Genomic DNA, 13,580 nt, shown 5'->3' on the forward strand with positions numbered 1-13,580 from the left:
CCCATGGTTAAACAGTTAAACAAGATCTTGTATATTTCATAGGTAGAGTTTACATAGGTACTCACCTTATATCTAACGCAAATATTCCCTCTTCACTCCCGCAGGATAATGGGCATGTCCGAGAGCGATTCCTCCTCGCTAGGCTCCATGGAGCTCGAAGGAGAAGGCGCCGGCGGCGTGTACATAGACTCGGACACCGGGCTGGAGTCCATGTCCTCGGCGGAAACTCCAAGCAAGCCGTGCGGCCTGTGTATGGACGGGAACGCCAGCGACCTCTACCGGCAGGAGGTGACGCAACTCAAGTGCGACAAGCTCGACCTTTTGAGGCAGAATGTGGTGAGTAGGCTTTAGAATTCGATTGACTCAAAATATATCATATAAACCTAGGGACTTGAAGAATGAAAATTTCAACGGATTATTGTCCCTCAAAGTAGTCCCTCCATGTTCCTATTTTGACTCACTGTCAGCACCTAAGAAGGAAATATTGCCTCTTCTCGCCCATCTAATGAGCTTTGAAGTTATTTGAAGCAAACACTGGTCTTGGGCCAGCCATTATTATCAGGTAGACCTGACTGGTACACCTGATCAGGTCCGCCTGTCTGGTCTACCTGATACCTGATGAGTACACACACGCTATCAGGTAGACCTGACAGGCGGACCTGATCAGGTGTATGAGTAGCAGGCCTACTGTCAGTTCTACCTGATAATGGATAGCCGACCTTAAAGTCAGTATGCTCAATTGCTCATGGTCCACTTTTTCTCTCACAGGTACGCAAAGCACTCATAGCCCGAGTCCGAAGTAACCCAGCCGTTCCCAGCGGCGAGCACAACAATAATCATCTGACGTCCAAGAAGTACTCGTCTGTAGACGCCCCCACCCCTATCACCGGCAGATCGCTGTCCAAGAGCAACTCTAGTGGAAGCAAGAAGAGTTCTCCACCCTCTCCTGTGTCTAGCCCTGATATACATCCTGCCCATCGGACGCAGAGGTGAGTACAGGGGACTTGTCAGGTCTACCTGATAGTGTATGGCAGAAATAAGGAGTCTCTTAATACCACCACCACCACCACCACCACCACCACCAAGCCGACTAAAAATTGGTTGAAAAAACTGAAAAGTATAGCTCGATTTACGTTTGTTGGATGATTTACTGCGGGGGTAAAGGTTCTTTTCAGTATCATCCTAGCTGTATAAATGAGGTACCTATATTTAATTATTCTATTCTATGCTATCCTACGTTTACTAATCTGAAACATAGGTAGTTATCAACTACATCAAAGGTAACTTTCCACTTTTTGTCACACTGAACATTTGGAAAATATTCCGGGAAATTACATATCATTACATTGAAAAATGATATGCATGTTTTCTTTTTCCTTTTTAAAACCCTAGAGCTCGATAAATAACCATAATTAGGTAGGTAGGGAATCAGGGTAGCTATTTTCAAGTATCTCTAGATATAAGTAGGTGAGTTTCTATACAATCTACTTATCGTTTTTACTGAAACAAAAAATATGTTACCTACCAAATGTGCTGAAAACACTGAAACTTTGATAAACATTGGTCTGGTTTGCCCCGATTAATGATTACTTGAATAATTTAGGCTCAGTAAATGATGAGAATATGGGTAATCCAGAGAATTTAGAACTTTTCGAAATTGACATTCCGAATATCGTGCACTCGCGGTCACTGGCGTACAACCCAGGGGGGGCCCTGGGCCCTGGCCATTTAGGATCCCACAGTGACACATTTAGACGGCCCCAAATGCTTTTAATTTGGAGCATCCACCCCCTTTATCTATTGACCCAGAAGGCCCAACAGGCAAAGTCTTACGGGGCTCCCGAAGAAGTATAGGTATATGCCACTGCTCTTGTCCGCTATTAGGAGGTTTCCATTTAAGGAGATTTCACTATACATATCGACTAAAGGGGTAATACATTGATAATCAAATATAATGAAAATCTATATCCAGCCATACCTCCTACAAACACACCAGAAAAATGTCTCATGCTTTTACAAACATAATGTGAAAAAAATAATGATAAAAAAAGCTTGTGACATCCCTTAAATTTAAAAATAACTTGTGAAATTTAATTCCTCTTTGATTTTTTTGCCTTCATAAACGCATGCTGTAGTTTGTCAATATTGACCTACTCAGTCGAGAAATTTCGAGGACGACTTTTTTTCCTGATAGATATTTCACCACTGCATACTTGTTAATGTGTTCGATTGTTTGATAGAGGTTTAACTTCATAATGTGTTCGATTGTTTAATAGAGGTTTAACTTCACTGTATACTTGCTAATGTTTTCGATTGTTTGATAGAGGTTTAACTTCACTGTATACTTGCTAATGTGTTCGATTATTTGATAGAGGTTTAACTTCACTGTATACTTGCTAATGTTTTCGATTGTTTGATAGAGGTTTAACTTCACTGTATACTTGCTAATGTGATGTTACACTGAAGTCCCGGGTTTCAGACGATACATATTTTGTCTGAAAACAGTGTTTTCAATGCACATTTGAATTACGGTAGAAATAGTAACTTTACTAGTTATAAAATCCAGTTCGTAGGTCCAAGTTTCCTTGGATAACGTCGATTTTAGTCTTTGATAACTTGGTCTAAGGTGGTCCGTTTAACATCGGTTAAATCGGGTAGTATTGACCTGGGTGTGGATTTGGACCCTAAATCTATTCAGGACAAACCTTGCAACGACATCGACACCCCCAATTAAGTTTTTACACCCCTAAAGAGATTGTGCGGCAGAATCAGCTTTTGGAGAAGACTGGATAGAATATACCCTCCTTATATCTAGGTACTGCCAGAATGAGACTGAAGAGCAGAAAAGGGTTAACGAAAGAATACGCCAGTCTGAGGATTTTGAAAGCACAGGATGTTGATAGAGAGGAAACTTTTTATCTTTTTTAATTAATCTAAGTCGTTCCGTAATGAGCATAAAATTTTACGTCTTGGTTTCATGGTTTGGATATAAACTTCGAAGGGTTTTCAAGGTTTTTCTGCACTTTTTCATTCATTTCATTATACAGCTGGTTTAGTGAAATTTTGTGGGTCTGTGTCATAGCACATCCCGCAGAATATCCTTTCAGTTTCCCGTTAGATTTAACTTCTTTGTATAACTGCCATTTGGCGACAAGCTTTAAGCTATCCGCCTCCTCACATTAACCTGAGTGGGGCCGACAAAAGCCAGCAGCAAGTGGATACTCATATACTCCTAGTAACCCATTCGACTTTTGTAATTGTATGTAGGGTACGTGTAGGTAGGCATTCCGATCTTCTGCTTACTTACCTACCTGAAATGATGACGGAATGTAGGTAAGAAAATGACAAAAACTATAAAATTAATCAAAGGGTGGATTTTTATTTTACTTTCTCTATCTTGGAGTTTTTTTACTCTTGAACGTAACAAAAAAATCTGAGATTTTCTTCGTTTGAATTTTATTTTCCCTCTGTGTAAGTACCCAACAAAAGAGTTGGAAAAACAGAAATGAAAATCTCATAAATTTTCTGTTTTATGACATTTTCCAGCTCTGGAAATAAAACGTTCGGATAAATAATTATTATCAACAATTGCATCTTCTGCTTACTTACCTACCTGAAATGATGACGGAATGTAGGTAAGAAAATGACAAAGACTATAAAATTAATCAAAGGGTGGATTTTTATTTTACTTTCTCTATCTTGAAGTTTTTTACTCTTGAACGTAACAAAAAAAAATCTGAGATTTTCTTCGTTTGAATTTTATTTTCCCTCTGTGTAAGTACCCAACAAAAGAGTTGGAAAAACAAATGAAAATCTCATAAATTTTCTGTTTTATGACATTTTCCAGCTCTGGAAATAAAACGTTCGGATAAATAATTATTATCAACAATTGGGGAAAATGCTTCAAATTCAAACCCAGGTCTCAGACGGTCTGAGCTTGAGTGGCAGGCATAATAGTGCTAATCTGCTAATGTTTTGTCGAAAAAAAAACTAATAATACTTCAGCATAAATGATTTCAACGGACAAATTGGTCTTAGCTGCCGCTGGAGATTTAAGCCACATTGTAAACACCCTCGGGTAATTTTGTACAATAAAATAATATTGAATTGAATATTGAATAGAAAGTAATATTGAAGCAGGATAACTGGAAGATGGAAGCATGTTGTATGGCAGGACATAGATATAAGTCAGTACAATCTTCTTTCGAACTCCTGCTTTGCAGCGACAGGTGGACTTTCTATCTTTATATAGCACTTATTTTTTCCAGGATTTGAACCGGCTCCTCACGAGACTGAGTGCACCCCGCAATAGTCAGATGTCAGATACTCCAGATAACCAGACATACACTGATCTTCCAGCCTGGCTAGTTGGATGTTCAAAAAGGGTTTATCATGCTTCAAAGGAAAAGCACAGGTCATGATTCAACAATTGAAATATGGCAGGAAAGGAGCTGATTTTTCTCCTTACATTTCCCTCTCCTCTGCTAAATTACCTGGGCTGAATTGTTTGCGAATGGGGAATATTGAATTAATTTAAATCTCGGATTTTTCACAATGAGTATCTCCCTTATTTGCTTTTCAACGCAATACAATTTCATTTATATTGCGGCATACAATTTACTTACCTACCTGTTGCTGACAGAAGAGGAAGGGGGGATAACATCAGAATGTTTATTTTGGGCTGAATTGTTTGCGAATGGGGAATATTGAATTAATTTAAATCTCGGATTTTTCACAATGAGTATCTGCCTTACTTGCTTTTCAGCGCAATTTAAACAATTTCATTTATATTGCGGCATACAATTTACTTACCTACCTGTTGCTGACAGAAGAGGAAGGGGGGATAACATCAGAATGTTTATTAAATTTTAGACAGATTAGGAAAATTTTAAATGAAATATTTTTACCTGAGCACAAAATCAGGAAATGAAAAAAAGTGGCTTTTGGGTAAGGAAAATGTAGGACAGACTTTATTGTTCCAGGAACTAGAGATTTCTGGAATTTGTTCTTCCCAAATAACCTATTTCTAGTTTCAATTAAATCACAGATTAATTTCATTCCATAAACCACAAGATTTTCCCATTTCCCCTGTTGTTTTTTTTTTTTTTTTTTTTTTTTTTTTTTTTAAAAAATTTTTTTTATGTTGGGTAAAGATAATAATTCACGGTAGGTGGGTAGGAAAGTGTGTACATTGTCTCTTGGAAATTGTTATTTTTGGACCTAATGGGCAGTAGCCCAATGGGCAGTCAACAATAGATTAAGGTCACTGAAGACTCTTTCTGCATCATGTTCTATGAAAATACCCAATAACTTCACATTTTTTAGGGTTTTTGAAAGTTGATTTCTGCTTGTTCCTTTCTGCTTACTGCTGTACTTATACGGAGTTAACGTAGTAGATTGACAAACAAATTGAAAACAATCAGTCATTTAATTTTTAAATTATAGAAGATATTTTATTTATTTTTTAATTATTTTTTTTTAATGGTAGGTATTCGTGGGGTGCATCAATCAAAACAATTATTACTTTTAATACACCTATTTAATTAAAATAATTAAATTAAATAATAATGTGCTCTTAACAGTTATATTTTTCTAATATTTAAGTAATTAGATCTATATATAATAGACAGAAGGTAGACTTTTTCATCTTGGAAAAAATTGAAAACCAAATCTGTTTGTCGTGTAACTTGACCAGGTTTTCTATCAAATCCCAGAATGCGTGTTCTTAGAGTTCAATAATAAATTGGGACATTTTCAGATAAACTGCTTGGTTCTTCTTTTATGAAGATCGATCTCGTTTAAATTTTCGTATGTGATTTCCCAAAATCAAATATTCCAGTTATTACGACGTATGTTTTCATTGAGATTTGATAGATAACAACCAGTAGGAAAGAAACACACAAGGTGGGTATAATTTAAGATTTTGACGGACTGAGATATGTCCGTTTCGTTCAGAGCAGACTGAAAGTTTGAGTTAAGTACGGATTTTTTAATTGAGTAAATTAAAATAATACTTTTTTTCATCTTGTAAAGGTTGGTTACACATTTTTCTTCGAAAAATAATTTAAAGGAGACAAAGTTTTTGGTACGTTAAAATAAAATTTCTGAAAAAGAAATTAAAAAATCAAAGAAAATAACAAACTCAACAACAAAATAACTATGTGATAGTTCAAAAAAATATACAGGGGGAGCAAAACTAAACAAAATCTAGATATATATGTACATTTGTAATGTTCACCGTTCTGTGAAAAGTCTCTTCTGTACACTTATGTTCAAAACCAAATCCATTTCTCAACTTCATCGAATTCACCAGTCTACTGACAACTTCAACTTGTAGGCACCCTTCAAATTGAATATTATCTTGAAAATTGGGTTGTCATTCTACTGTCCGTCATAAGCTTAGAAGACATCCCACACTAGATTGCATAGGTTAGTCTTTTCAAAACTCATTAGTCTAACTTTTCATATTCTTTTGGACTCTACTGTGCGACTAGGGTATTTATTATTAGAACATTATTATAAACAAGGGGAAAAAATTAACAATGAATTCTCTGAGAAAAGAAAATATAAATACACAACAACAGACTCAACACAGATAATACCATAATTGTACAAAAATAAAAATGAAAGATGGTTTTCTCATTTAAAATCACGGTAGGTAGGGATGATGTAGAGTAGATAGATACTTCCGAGTAATCATTTTCAAGAGGGTACTCTCAATTTTCTAAGATCTGTACATAACTAGGTACTTATATTCGGTAGATATGGCAGCTAAAATGCCTAGGTATTTCTTACCATCTCGCTTTTGGGTTTTGAACCCGTAAAGTGGTAAAACGGCCATATTATAGTATATTATACATACCCAACATCAAGCACGTAGAGAAAAAATACGATAGAGGGAAGCGACACATTCAAACCGAATAGAACTGAGAGCAAAAAAAAAGCTGTTTTTAGCCTTATGTAGGCTTAATAAATATTGCCCACAGCAACAACATAACTATTTTCAAATGACTGGCAGAAAAAATACACACACCCTGTAATTTTCTGAATAAAATACACATTACTCCAGAAGTATGACACTCATCATCACCTTACATCATTAAAAATAATTACATAGATATTATTTATCTGTGACAAATTCCCAAAACTCTTTTCTGCCGAGCTTTCAAATTTTGATTTAGGTTTCCCAACCTACGCCCCCCCAATTTCACTCCGTATTTTTCCCCTCTGTCCCTCCCTATCCTATCTTTCCCTTTCTCATTCATTTTATTTCACTGGATTATTTATAGTATATTATACATACCCAACATCAAGCACGTAGAGAAAAAATACGATAGAGGGAAGCGACACATTCAAACCGAATAGAACTGAGAGCAAAAAAAGCTGTTTTTAGCCTTATGTAGGCTTAATGAATATTGCCCACAGCAACAACATACCTATTTTCAAATGACTTGCAGAAAAAATGAACCTACCCTGTAATTTTTCAGAATAAAATACACATTACTCGAGAAATATGACACTCATCATCACCTTACATCATTAAAAATAATTACACAGATATTATTTATCTGTGACAAATTCCCAAAACTCTTTTCTGCCGAGCTTTCAAATTTTGATTCAGGTTTCCCAACCTACGCCCCCCAATTTCACTCCGTATTTTTCCCCTCTGTCCCTCCCTATCCTATCTTTCCCTTTCTCATTCATTTTATTTCACTGGATTTTTTTTTTTTTCTTTCCTTACCTTATCCTAATACGAAGTGCACTGTAGTCTGTAGTATAGGAAAGGATTTTACAGGGATAATACCTACTAAGAAGAGTAAAATTTTATAGTACTTATAAATAGGCCAGGGGTCGGCAACTAAATCCCGTTCGGGTCCGGATGAACATTGAAAAAATCAATGTGATTTTTCAATATTTAGCCTTAAGATACCACGTAATATTTAGCCTTAAGGTACATGATATCTTAAGGCTAAATATTGAGAAATCACATTGATTGATCTCAGGTACCATAAGCTTTGTACAAAACAATACATTGAAAAAATCTTCTAAAAACTATATCCACCCCCCCCCTCCCTTTCAACGGAAAGAAATCAAATGTATCTAAACTGCGACCCAGGCAATTTTTTTTTCTTTTTTAATCCTAGTCTTGTGTAACTACCTCCCTCGCCCTTCTTATTTTTCTCTTCATATTTTTCCTACAGATGCCTAAACGCTTTCGATATCCCAACACCGAGTTTGCTGCTTCTCTTATTAAAAGCCTTTCTTTCCTACAACACATTTCCCTTCCTGCCTTCCTTTTAAAGCTCCCTTCCTGCCCTCCTCTAAAAGTCTTTCTTCCCTTTCCCTTCCTCTCTCTCCCTACCCTCCCATTATAACACACTCTGCTTTCTCAAGGCTGGATAGCCTCCTGTCGGAACAAATTTGGGAGCTGTGATATTGTCAGACGAATATTGGAAACTTTATTCATGCATAATAAAACTGAAAATATGTTAGCTATGGGAAAATAGGTAGGCACCTACCTACAAGACGTGTGTTTTATAGGTAGATACATTGGTCAGGGAGAGGGAGAAAGAAAGAAAGAGAGGGAGAGAGAGTGAGAAAGAAAGAAAGAGAGAGTGGGAGGGAGAGAGAGAGTGAGTGAGAGAAAGAGAGGGAGAGGGAGGAAGAGAAGAGAGAGAGAGAAAGAGGTAGAGAGAGAGAGAGAGGGAGAGAGAGAGAGGGAGAGAGAGAGAACAAAAGAGGGAAACTATCTGAAATTCTTCATGTTCAACTATGTTGGTAGCTCATACTCGGGTAACTTTACTGGTATAAATATAACTTATATAACGTATTCGTACGTAATGTAACACCTACCATTGGGCATTAGCCTATTCTGAACAGGCCACCTACCTAACTTTACATTTACCATGTAAGTTGTTCTGACACAAGATACATAATGTTTGAGTTGCTACCTTCAGATACATATGTAGGTGTACGAGGGCGCAACTTCTAATGATATATGAACATTTGATGGGAAACTCAGTCTCAGGTGTAGAAACATACGTACACCTACTAAAGTAACGCCTACATGTTTTCAACTTCCAGACGAAAACCTCTCGTGTGAATGCGGTGCTGTGTAGAATCCTGGAATTCCTGAATCTGCTTGTCTGATCAAATCTACCGGAAGTATTGGAAGGAACCATGCTCTAATGAAGACCTCTGGTCCTCACAAATGAAAAAAAAAAAGCTGTGGCAATGGAAACTGGACACGAAAAGTACCTAGGGTAAGTAGAAATATTTCTATTCAGGTCCACACGTACTTATTAATTAGTATTATCAGGGGTCGATTCCCACCCGTTGCGGAATTTATACAAAACAGATAAGTTTCGTTCTCGGAACAGTTGGCTTTCTCCTATCCTGTATTCCTTATCTCTTCGCTTTCGGGACGATGAGACTTTAGCAGTTACGCAGTTCCCTCTATTAGACCTCTTTTTCCTGATAGCTTGTTAAACTCCATCCACACCTTTTGTGTGGGAAAGTCAAAAAGCTCTTCACAGGATTTCAATCTTTGACTGTAACTATTGTAACTAACAATAGATCAGTTGCGCTTACTTGGGTGATGTTTCAAAGTCATAGAGCAGGAAAAATAAGGACCAACGGAATTTTTCCTTTTCTTCTACGACTTCTAGATACCGAGATAAATCGATTTAACAAATACCGGTAAATCGTGAACTTTGACGTCACGGCATACGCTCCCTTTAGCTATGGGAAAATAGGTAGGCACCTACCTACAAGACGTGTGTTTTATTGGTAGGTACATTGGTCAGGGAGAGGGAGAAAGAAAGAAAGAAAGAGAGGGAGAGAGAGGGAGAGAGAGAAAGAGGGAGAGAGAGAAAGAGGGAGAGAGAGAGAAAGAGGGAGAGAGAGAGAAAGAAAGAGAGAGGGAGAAAGAGAGAAAGAGGGAGAGAGAGAAAGAGGGAGAGAGAGAAAGAGGGAGAGAGAGAGAGAAAGAAAGAAAGAAAGAGAGAGAGGGAGAGGGAGGGAGAGAGAGGAAGAGAGAACAAAAGAGGGAAACTTCAGGTTCAACTATGTAGGTAGCTCATACTGGGGTAAATTTACTGGTATAAATATAACGTATTCGTACGTAATGTAACACCTACCATTGGGCATTAGCCTATTCTGAACAGGCCACCTACCTAACTTTACATTTAACATGTAAGTTGTTCTGACACAAGATACATAATGTTTGAGTTGCTACCTGTAGATGTACGAGGTGTACGTAGGTGTACGAGGGCGCAACTTCTAATGATATATGAACATTTGATGGGAAACTCAGTCTCAGGTGTAGAAACATACGTACACCTACTAACTAAAGTAACGCCTACATGTTTTCAACTTCCAGACGAAAACCTCTCGTGTGAATGCGGTGCTGTGAAGAATCCTGGAATTCCTGGATCTGCTTGTCTGATCAAATCTACCGGAAGTATTGGAACTTGGAACCATGCTCTAATGAAGACCTCTGGTCCTCACAAATGAAAAAAAAAAAAAAGCTGTGGCAATTGAAACTGGACACGGAAAGTACCTAAGGTAAGTAGAAATATTTCTATTCAGGTCCACACGTACTTATTAATTAGTATTATCAGGGTTCGATTCCCACCCGTTGCGGAATCTATACAAAACAGATAAGTTTCGCTCTCGGAACAGTTGGCTTTCTCCTATCCTGTCTTCCTTATCTCTTCGCTTTCTGGACGATGAGACTTTAGCAGTTACGCAGTTCCCTCTATTAGACCTCTTTTTCCTGATAGCTTGATAAACTCCATCCACACCTTTTGTATGGGAAAGTCAAAAAGCTCTTCACAGGATTTCAATCTTTGACTGTAACTATTGTAACTAACAATTCAGTTCCTCATTTCCTGTCAAATAATATCCACACGATTTAGCCCGTCATTATTTCTAAATTTGTGAAGTTGGAAACGAAAAAGTCTTTAAAACATACGTCCGGTGTCTGCATGTAAAGAACAAAGGAGACTGATTAATGATTTTTTTTCCTTCGCTTTCTTAAAGGGACTTACGATGGGATAGGCATGCTACAACATAGACTACACGAGTCTGATATAGGAGTTATTTCATTGCTGCGAAATAAAAATTTCTGTTAAAAAAAAAAAAACTCATCGTGGGTAGCGAAATCTGTTGTGGAAGAGCACACAGTCCAGTCAAACTCTAGGATTTAAATGACACCAATCCTTTTAAACTGAGGCCAGTAGACTGGAGCCAAATGGACGCGTCGTGTGTGGTGGCCTTTACTCTAAATTTCTTCTCCACTACCACCTCCATCATTTCCTTCTTCTCAAACACTTCTATCTTCTCTTTTGGCTGTATGGTAGAGGCTTAGTGCCAAACCAATGCCAAAAAAAAAAAAAAAAATCTTCTCTTCGATTCTTTTTAGCTGAATATACGGATGAGCATATGGATGAGTTTTTTATTTCGGGGCAAGGTCACGGGTTCGATTCGGGTGAAATATCAACCCTGAGCCCCTCGTTCCATTGACCGAATTTCTGAATCTCCCTCAAACACTTCTTCTGTCTTCTCTTCGATTCTTTTTAGCTGAATATACGGATGAGCTTTTTATTTCGGGGCAAGGTCACGGGTTCGATTCGGGTGAAATATCAACCCTGAGCCCCTCGTTCCATTGACCGAATTTCTGAATCTCGTTTTTAGGTTTAAATTTCGAGAATATCCTACGAGTATTTATCTATTTATGGCATAGATCGTATTTTCAGAACACACTTTCGGCTTTTGGTGCTTCTCCTAGGTGTAAAAAAAGCATGGCCGATTCCAAGTCTTGAAAATACCCAGTCCTAGTTTTCCGATCTTTCCCAATTTTTCAGCACAATATACTTTTCATGCTGTTCGACATAAAGGTGTGTCCAAATATAGTCAAACCGATAGACGGTCGATCGACGTTGACTGAAACCGTACATTGCCTCGACAACATAGATTCATCTCTTCATCTTGTCGATCGACGGGGTCAATCAACTATGTGTGGACACAGCTTAATGGGGTGAAAAGTAGATTCCCAACAAATGTCCTCAAGGAAAGTCCATCTTTGAGTTCTATTAACAAGTGTCATCTTAATATTTTCTTCGCAAGGTAACATCTTAAGCTCCCTTCTCTCTAATACTCCCACTTTGCTTCGTCAAGTGTCAGCAAACATGTGCTTAAGAAAACATGGACGTGTTTTTGAGTGTTTACCTTTTCTTGCATCAGTACACTGCTTACTTCATTACTTCCATTCAGTTTGTTTCCGAATAAACGCTGTACACCTGCGCAAATAAGACGATATAACAATATCCCATGGATCTTTTCCTAAGAGACTACCCATTCACTTCAGCCAAGAATAAAGTAGGATAGAGGTGGATTACCTACTTGGATGAGAGGATTTGTTGGGTAAAGATAATAATTCATGGTAGGTGGGTAGGTAAGTGCGTACATTGTCGATTTTATCTCTTGGAAATTGTTATTTTTGGGCCTAATGGGCGGTAGCCTAATGGGCAGTCGACAATAGATTAAGGTCACTAAAGACTCTTTCTGCATCATGTTCTATGAAAATACCTAATAACTTCACATTTTTTAGGGTTTTTGAAAGTTGATTTCTGCTTGTTCCTTTCTGCTTACTGTTGTTCACTTATACGTAGTTGACAAACAAATTGAAAACAATCAGTCATTTAATTTTTAAATTATAGAAGATATTTTATTTATTTTTTTATGGTAGGTATTCGTGGGGTGCATCAATCAAAACAATTATTACTTTTAATACACCTATTTAATTAAAATAATTAAATTAAATAATAATGTGCTCTTAACAGTTATATTTTTCTAATATTTAAGTAATTAGATCTATGTATAAGAGACAGAAGGTAGACTTTTTCATCTTGGAAAAAATTGAAAACCAAATCTGTTTGTCGTGTAACTTGACCAGGTTTTCTATCAAATCACAGAATGCGTGTTCAATAATAAATTGGGAATATTTTCAGATAAACTGCTTGGTTCTTCTTTTATGAAGATCGATCTCGTTTAAATTTTCGTATGTGATTTCCCAAAATCAAATATTCCACCAGAATGCGTGTTCTTAGAGTTCAATAATAAATTGGGACATTTTCAGATAAACTGCTTGGTTCTTCTTTTATGAAGATCGATCTCGTTTAAATTTTCGTATGTGATTTCCCAAAATCAAATATTCCAGTTATTACGACGTATGTTTTCATTGAGATTTAATAGTTAACCAGTAGGAAAGAAACACACAAGGTGGGTAAAATTTAAGATTTTGACGGACTGAGATATGTCCGTTTCGTTCAGAGCAGACTGAAAGTTTGAGTTAAGTACGGATTTTTTAATTGAGTAGATAGATAACAACCAGTAGGAAAGAAACACACAAGGTGGGTATAATTTAAGATTTTGACGGACTGAGATATGTCCGTTTCGTTCAGAGCAGACTGAAAGTTTGAGTTAAGTACGGATTTTTTAATTGAGTAAATTAAAATAATACTTTTTTTCATCTTGTAAAGGTTGGTTACACATTTTTCTTCGAAAAATAATTTAAA

Source organism: Diaphorina citri, unplaced genomic scaffold (assembly GCF_000475195.1).
Source record: "Diaphorina citri unplaced genomic scaffold, Diaci psyllid genome assembly version 1.1 scaffold401, whole genome shotgun sequence".
Lineage (NCBI taxonomy): Eukaryota > Metazoa > Arthropoda > Insecta > Hemiptera > Psyllidae > Diaphorina > Diaphorina citri.